We start from the raw sequence: 9,163 nt of genomic DNA, 5'->3' as shown, positions 1-9,163 counted from the left end.
ATCGCCAAGTGAGACAGTTATTCAGTCAGCTTTGCCCCATTTTACGAACTCTCTTTCCACAGTCGGTAAATGAGTCGCTGCCGTTAAGCTAGTGACACGGTTGTTAAGTGAATCGGGCTTCCCCGTTGCTTGTCAGAAGGGGAAAAAGATGAACACACCACCCCGGGACACTGCAACCGTCATAAATATGAGTCAGTTGCCAAGCGTCTGGATTTAGATCACTTGGGGATGCCGCAATGGTCGTTAAGTGTGAAAAACAGTCACATTTTTCACTGCCACTGTAACTTCAAATGGTCACTAAATGAACTATTGTAAGTCGGGGAAACACCTGTAACTTTGATTAGTTTTGAGAAGTCCTCAGCTTGGTAGTTTGCTTGCAGGTGTTTCATTACCCAACTAACTCACATCATGTTGTGGTTAGCCGGCAGCAGGTGTGGATGGCTGAGGAGAGCGAGGACTCAGGTGAGGGGCCAGGACCATGAGGGAGTGGAGTGCTGTCTTCAGAGATTGTGGGGGCTGGCAGCAGCAATGATGAGGAGGTTCCCAAGGAGCCTGTGCCAAGTGTGCTTGCGCGCAGGGCTGCTCGCAGGAAAGAGCAGCTGCAGCAGCACGGGCGACTCGGGAGTAAGGCTGCAAGGTAATGGCCCCTCCTTCAAGAAGATAAAAGCCAGCTGTGAATTGGACGTTCTTTGCAGGAAGCAAAAACGTTTTGAAACTCAGCCTCGTGGACATTGCAGTATCTTAAGTTGGTTTTTGAAGATTCTTCTGTTGTAAAATATTTCTTATCTGTGATTCTTGGCAGCCTTGCACAGTTTTGGCGAGGCTTGTGCTTATCAAAGTTAATTAGTCTGCAGCAGCCTTTTAACCGGGGATTCGTAAGAATCATTAAAAGGTTTCCTGTTCCCTTTGGTTCGTGTTTGTCTTATTGGACAAGGGTTTGGGTCAGAACACCTCATCAGTGCTAACAGACACGTAGAGACAAGTCACATTTACACACCATTCAAAAGAGACCATAGAAAAGCCAACAAGAAAAGACATCCTCTCCAGCAGCCAATAGATAAGCAGGGATTAACACCAGACAAACAAGCAAGCAAGCAAGCAGAATACAATGCCCCAATCAACCAAGGAGCACCAAGAACGCCCATCAGTCAACCCTGAGCTGTAGAGATTCATGGATGGATGGACTGATAAAAAATTATTTGCCACCCATCCTGTATCCAGCGATGACCTTCTACTGATTAATTTTATTTGTGGCTTAGTAAATGGAGGGAAGACAACTGGTTTGCCGAATTCTAGCCAAGTTGGAAGAAACTGGAAGGACTTATTAGATGAACATAAATCAACGCGGTTGTGTCCCAACAACCATGTCCATCTGTGTCTGCCTTCAGATGGCTACTCTGGCTTAAAAATGAGGTCCTTCCCCCAGATCTTTGGGGGTGGGGGTGTGGAGACCATGGGGGAAATGCCCCCGATAGGGAAGCAAAAGGAATATTCAAATTATGGCTGGTAAGATCCAGAAGGATGACTCTGGAAGAATGCAGAAGTACGGATTGGTTCATTGCTCTCAGGCCAACATCGGCATCTGGAATTTTTCAGATATTTTACTTGGCTGCACCAGAAGCTTCATAGAGGGACGATCACAGATAACGTCGCAAATAACAACCCTAAAATATCAGAGAGAATAGAATAGAATATAGAGAATAGAATAGAATTAGAATAGAATAGTATTAAATAGAATAGAATAAAATTAGAATAGAATAGAATAGAATTAAATAATAGAATAGAATAGAATTAGAAAATAGAATTAAACAGAATAGAATTAAACAGAATAGAATAGAATTAGAATAGAATAGATTTAGAATAGAATAGAAAATAGGAATAGAATTAGAAAGAATAGAATAGAAAATAGGAATAGAATAGAATAGAAAATAGGAATAGAATAGAATAGAATAGAATTAGAAAGAATAGAATAGAAAATAGGAATAGGAATAGAATAGAATAGAAAATAAGAATAGAATAGAATAGAATAGAATTAGAAAGAATAGAATAGAAAATAGGAATAGAATAGAATAGAATAGAATACAATACAATACAATAGAAAAAGGAATAGAATAGAATAGAATATGATAGAATAGAATAGAATAAATAGAATGGAATTAGAAAGAATAGAATAGAAAATAGGAATAGAATAGAATAGAATATGACAGAATAGAATAGAATAGAATAGAATGGAATAGAATAGAATAGAATAGAATAGAATAGAATAGAATAGAATAGAATAGAATAGAATGGAATTAGAAAGAATAGAATAGAAAATAGGAATAGAATAGAATAGAATAGAATTAGAAAGAATAGAATAGAAAATAAGAATAGAATAGAATAGAATAGAATAGAATAGAATAGAATAGAATAGAATAGAATAGAATAGAATAGAATAGAATAGAATAGAATTCTTTTATTGGCCAAGTGTGATGGGACACACAAGGAATTTGTCTTCAGTTCATAAGCTCTCAGTGTACATAAAAGCTATAATCATAGTTGTCATAAAACACATTCATAGTGAATCATAAGATAGAACACTTAGTGATTGTCCTCGGATACTAAATAAGCAATCAACATAAATCATACTAGGAAACTCAATAAAACAATATAAATTGTAAAGATACAAGCAACAAAGTTATAGTCCTAAATAGAAAAGGAGATACAAGCTTTGTTGCTTGTATCTCTACGATTTATATTGTTTTATTGAGTTTCCTAGTATGATTTATGTAGCTTTAATATCACCACCTCTGGATTTGTAGGCCCTTGAAACCATACATTTGAAAAGCCTTTAGGACCGTATTTATCGACAATCTCAGCAACCTGAACATGTGTGGACTTCAACACCCAGAATTCCCTGGAGGGAGAATTCTGGGAGTTGAAGTCCACCCATCTTAAAAGGTTGAAAAAGATTGAAAAAGGCTGCTGTAGAACAGGGGTCTCCAACCTTGGCCACTCTAAGCCTGGAGGACTTCAACTCCCAGAATTCCCAAAGCTGTCGGGGGGAATTCTGGGAGTTGAAGTCTGCCTGGCTTAAAGTTGCCAAGGTTGGAGACCCCTGCTTTAGAAAGTATACAGTGATGGAAACAGTGCCCTCTAGTGTCCAAAAGCGAGCATTACAAAATCCTTTGTGCCGGAGAAATAGCAAAATAAAATAAAAATAAATCAGAAACAGCTCCAGAATGGATGTGCCCAACAGGAAACGGGCTGCTCCTGAGGAAAGGGGATTCTGGGAGTCGGAGTGCATCTGAGACTGGTTGAGGAACTCTGGGATTGGAAGTCCGGGCATTTTTAAAGTTGCAGAGATGGAGAATTCCGTTTTCGAAGGTCAAGTGCAAGGATGGCCGCAGTATATAAAACACACACACACAAAAACAGGCGTGGACGGCTGAGGTCTCGGAGAGCGAGGACTCAGATGAGGGGCCTGCGTGTGAGGCAGGGATGGGGTTAGGACCGTCAGGGAGTGGAGTGCGGCCTTCGGAGGTTGTGGAGGCTGGCAGCAGTGAGGAAGAGGCCCCCGAGGAGCCCGTGCCAAGTGCGCCTGCACGCAGGGCTGCTTGAAGGAAAGAGCAGTTGCCGCAGCACGGGTGACGGGAGTAAAGCTGCAAGGTGATAGTCCCTCCCTTAAGGGATAAAAGCCAGCCCTCAGAGGTGGGATCCTTGGCAGGAAGCAAAGAAGTTCTCGCACTTCAAGCCTTGTGGACATTCGGAATATCTTGGTTGGTGTTTGGAGACTCTTTGTGTTTGAACTATTTCTTAGCAACTTTATCTAGCGTTCTTGGCAGCCTTGCACAACCTTGACAAGGCTTGTTCTTATCTGGGACCATTAGTTTTAATAGTGTTTTTACTGTGAATGAACAGAATTCACAGAGAAGCATTTAAAAGGTTTGGCTTTTCTCTCTGTTTTGGTGTTTGTTTGTTTTGAACCAGGCTTGGGTCAGGACACTTTTATCTCTGCCCTGTGCCAGGCCCAACCCCCTGATGGTTCACTCCCCTGTAAAGCAAAGCTTCTCTTCTGCAGAAAGCAAATTTTTAAAAAAGTAGAACAGAACAACAGAGAGACTGAGTTGGACGGGGCCTTGGAGGTCTTCTAGTCCAACCCCCTCCTCAAGCAGGAGACTTTATACCATTTCAGACCAGTGGCTGCCCAACCTCTGTTGTAAATAGGCTATATTTTAACGCATGCATTTGCATGCAGCACAGTTCCGGCAAAGCCACCTGCCTCTGAATCGGCTGCTTCCAAAGAGAGATTTCATTAGGGCTCTGCTGATAAGGCAAATTCGGTATGGGCCGTAGCTTTGGAACATTTCAAAAATGGCACATCTGCCCTAGGAGAAAAGTGTGTGTGTGTGTGTGTGTGTGTGTAAGAGAGAGAGAGGGAGGGAGGGAGGGAGGGAGGAGAAAAAGAGACAGAGGGAAAGAGAGGAAAAGGAAAAAGAGAGATAAAGAAAAAGAGAAAAAAGAGAAGGAAAAGAGAAAGACAGGAAAAGAAAGGAAAAGAAATAGAGAGAGAGAGAAATAGAAAAAGAGAAAGAAAAGAAGGAAAAAGTGAGGAAAAGTGAGGAAAAGAAAGAGAGACAGAGCAAGAAAAAAAGAAAAAAGAAAGAATGAGAGAGAGAGAGAGAGAGAGAGAGAGAGAGAGAAGAGCAAAAGAGACAAGAAAGGAGAGAGAGAGAGAGGGAGACAGACACATAGACAGAGATGCTGAGCCAGGAGATTTGGGATTCAGAGCATCTGTTTATGTCACATGAGCTGGGTGGGAATTTTCCACTGGGGGGAACAAGAAATCAAACCGTTAACCATTAACCAACCTGACGTGGTTGGAAAAATCTTTTCTTGCAGCAGAGAGAGATTTTCTCATCATTAATCAGGGCCGTCTCGAGAGACCTTGGAAATTTAACCAACGAACCAACAGCTCTGCAAACCCTCTGAGCCAACTTGTTCTCAACCTCATCCATTTTGAAACGTGCGGACTACGACTCCCAGAATCCCCTGGCCATACTTTGCAACGCGTGGACTTCAACTAGCAGAATTCCCCGGGGATTAAGGGCGTGCCCACAGTATCTGACCTGATAGGACCAGTAGATGTCCTTAGGGAAAGGCGATCCTATAGATTAATCTGGTCTTGTGCTTTAAAAGTGAGGACTAGCACCTTGGATTGCGCATGGGAAGAAACAGGGTGCAGCTTGTACAATAGTGCTGTTACATGGCAAACTAAGGAGCAAATAAATGTAATAAACCAACCAACCTAGGAACATCCATCATGGTGCACATTGCCACATTGCCACGTTGAGACACACATTCTTAAAGATCCATCTCATCCTGAGCACCCTTGTTTTTGAACTATTACCATCTGGCAGACAGTACCGGATAATAAAAACGAGGACAGCACCAGCAAGATTGACGAAAATTTACTCAAATATGAACCTGGAATGCTGGAAGTGTAAAAATAAACAAGGTACATTATTTCACATGTGGTGGTCCTGCCTCCAAAGCAAAAGAATACTGGAATAAAATTAGAACAGGGTTGCAAGAAATTACTGGGTTGCAAATAGGATTTAAGCGTAAAATGTTTGTGCTAGAGATAATCAGAGGAACATTTAAGAAAGAAATTGAATACATCATAATGCACATTCTAACAGCAGCAGGAATCACCTATGCCCAAAGTTGGAAATGAGATAGCACTCCCAACAGATAGTATGATCACAAAGAAAATCATGGATTATGTAGAAATGATAAAACTCACATTGGAATTACAAGAGAGAGAAGAGAAGGAAGTTTGGACAAAATGGTATAATTGCTTGGATGATAGGACAGTAATAATATTACTATTATTATATTATATAATAATAATATTATATTATATAATAATAACAAATGTATATATATATTTATAATATAGATAGATGGTTAACAATAACTGGGAAAGTCGATGTCACAACATTGTAAAGATTGTATTTGTGTTGTTTTGTTGTTGTGCTGTTTTGTATTTGTGTTGTTTTTAATTGTATAAAATTCAATAAAAATTTATTTTAAAAACAAACAAACAAGGACAAATAGGCTGAAAAACAGCTTCTATCCCAGGGCAGTAACTCTATTGAATTCTACTGTCTAGTGCAATATTAATGCAATTTCAGGGGTTTTCCAATCAAGTGTACAGAATGCGAAGGATGCGTGTTTGTGTTTTATTTATATAGTTATAATGTACACTGAAGATGGTATTTAATTTTATTGTACAGGGTGCAATGACAATAAAGTAAAGTAAAATAAACTGGCCTGTGCAAGACCATGGTTAGAGTGAATGGTTGGAATAGAATAGAATAGAATAGAATAGAATAGAATAGAATAGAATAGAATAGAATATAGGAATAAGAATAGAATAGAATAAAATAAAATACAGGAATAAGAATAGAATAGAATAGAATAGAATAGAATAGAATAGAATATAGGAATAAGAATAAAATAGAATAGAATAAAATAAAATACAGGAATAAGAATAGAATAGAATAGAATATAGGAATAAGAATAGAATAGAATAGAATAGAATATAGGAATAAGAATAGAATAGAATAGAATAGAATAGAATAGAATAGAATAGAATAAAATAAAATAAAATACAAGAATAAGAATAGAATATAGTAATAAGAATAGAATAGAATAGAATATAGGAATAAGAATAGAATAGAATAGAATAGAATAGAATAGAATAAAATAAAATAAAATACAAGAATAAGAATAGAATATAGTAATAAGAATAGAATAGAATAGAATATAGGAATAAGAATAGAATAGAATAGAATAGAATAGAATAGAATAGAATAGAATGTAGAGTAGAGTAGAGTAGAGTAGAGTAGAATAGAATAGAATAGAATAGAATAGAATAGAATAGAATAGAATAGAATAACAAGAGTTGGAAGGGACCTTGGAGGTCTTCTAGTCCAACCCCCTGCTTAGGCAGGAAACCCTGGACCACTTCAGACAAATGTCGGTCCAATAATAAGTCTTGGGATCTGAACATCATTCTGCCAACATCAACTATGGTCTGAATGAAAGTCCTACCTCCAATGATCGTTTGGTCAGTGATGGTGTATGATCTCACCAGCACTCAATTTGGAATGGCTGACAGATATCCAGGTGCTCCAACACGGGAGGTTTTCAAGAAGAGACTGGGCAGCCATTTGCCTGAAATGGTGCAAGGTCTCCTGCTCGGGCAGGGGGCTGGACTAGATGCCCCCCCAAGGTCCCTTCCAACTCTATTCTTTTATTCAAAGCACTTGAAGGCAGGACAAGAAAGAATGGATGGAAACTAATCGAGGAGAGAGGCAACCTAGAACTTCCATACAGTGAGAAGAATTAACCGGTGGAACTATTTGCCACCAGAAGCTGTGTGGGTGGCTCCCAACACTGAAGGTTTTCAAGAAGAGAATCGGACAACCACTTGTCTGAAATGGTATAAGCACCTGAAGGCAGAGCAAGGAACAATGGATGGAAACTAACCGAGGAGAGAAGCAACCTGGAATTAAGGAGAAATTTCCTGCCAGGGAGAACCATCAGTGGAACAGAAGTTGTGAGTGCTCCATCACTAGAGGGTTTTAAAGAGGAACATAGACGGCCATTTTGTCTGGAATGGTGTAGGGCAGGGCTCTTCAAACTTGACAGCTTTAAGACTGGTGGACTTCAACTCCCAGCATTCCTCCTCCAGTCAGGTTAGCTCAGGGATTCTGGGAGTTGACGTCCACAAGTCTTAAACTGGCCAAGTTTGAAGACCCTTGATCTATTCTATCTATCTGTCTGTTTGTCTGTCTATTCTATCTCTCTCTATCCTACCTCTTTATCTATTCTATCTATTCTATCTTTCTCTCCCTCTCCCTCTATCTATCTATTCTATCTATCTCTCTTTCTCTCTATCTATTCTACCTCTCTTTCTCTATCTATTCCAGGGCTCTTCAAACTTGGCAACTTGTGGACTTCTAGAATTCCTCCTCCAGTCATGTTAGCTCAGGAATTCTGGGAGTGAAGTCCACAAGTCTTAAAGTTGCCAAGTTTGAAGACCCTTGATCGACTCTTTCTTTTTCTTTCTTTCTTTCTTTCTTTCTTTCTTTCTTTCTTTCTTTCTTTCTTTCTTTCTTTCTTTCTTCTTTCTTTTTTTTCTTTCTTTCTTTTTCTTTCTTTCTTTCTTTCTTTCTCTTTCTTTCTTTCTCTTTTCTTTCTTTCTTTCTGTGTCTGTCTGTCAATCTATCTATTCCATCTATTTATTTATCTATTCTATCTATCTATTCTATCTCTCTCTCTCTCCTACCTCTCTTTATCTATCTATCTATTCCAGGGGTCTTCAAACTTGGCAACATTAAGACTTGTGAACTTCAACTCCCAGAATTCCTCTTCTAGTCATGTTAGCTCGGGAATTCTGGGAGTTGAAGTCCATAAGTCTTAAAACTGGCCAAGTGTGAAGACTCTTGGTGTAGGGTCTCCTGCTTGAGCAGGGGGTTGGACTAGAGGACCTCCAAGGTCCCTTCCAGCTCTGTTTCGCTATGTTCAAAATCCCTTCAGTTGTTAAGTGAATCCAGCTTCCTCCCCTGGATGTCGTTTGCAGCAGGCCAGCCTCGAAGATCACAACTGGCGACCACGTGATTCCAGGCGTCTGCAAACTCTTGTAAATACAGACCCACATTTGATCCCTTGATCATGGCGAAGTTGTGACCCTTTTCAACAAGCAAGGGCCAGTTATCCCTCCCCGTTTTATTTTCCACAGCCAACGTAACTTCAAATTGAACGAATGGTCGTACGTCGAGGACTACTTGAAACGCCGGGTTTTGTGTTGGCAAAGAAATCCGTCTTTGTCACGGTTTTGGGCAGAGAGAGGCACAGTAGAGGGCCCCCCCTCCTTCCCTCCTATCAAGGCAGCTGGTGTGTTCCCCGAACACCTGTCAGGTGAGTTGCAGGTGAGCCCAGTGTGTGTGTGTGTGTTTTGTGTGTCTCTTTTCCGACAGAGCCGTGAGAAAGCGGACAGCCGGCCGCCGTGTCCTCTGTGGATGGTCAAGGCAACACCTGGCCAGGTTAAAGTGGGCATATAAAAAAGCGGTGGAAGAAACCATGTTCCCATTTGGTGCCCGGTTTGGTGACG

This window comes from Notechis scutatus, chromosome 6 (assembly GCF_049901735.1).
Source record: "Notechis scutatus isolate UNSWTSFEM ecotype Mainland chromosome 6, rNotScu1.2, whole genome shotgun sequence".
Taxonomy (NCBI): Eukaryota; Metazoa; Chordata; class Lepidosauria; order Squamata; family Elapidae; genus Notechis; species Notechis scutatus.
Note: the sequence above shows the minus strand (reverse complement) of the source record.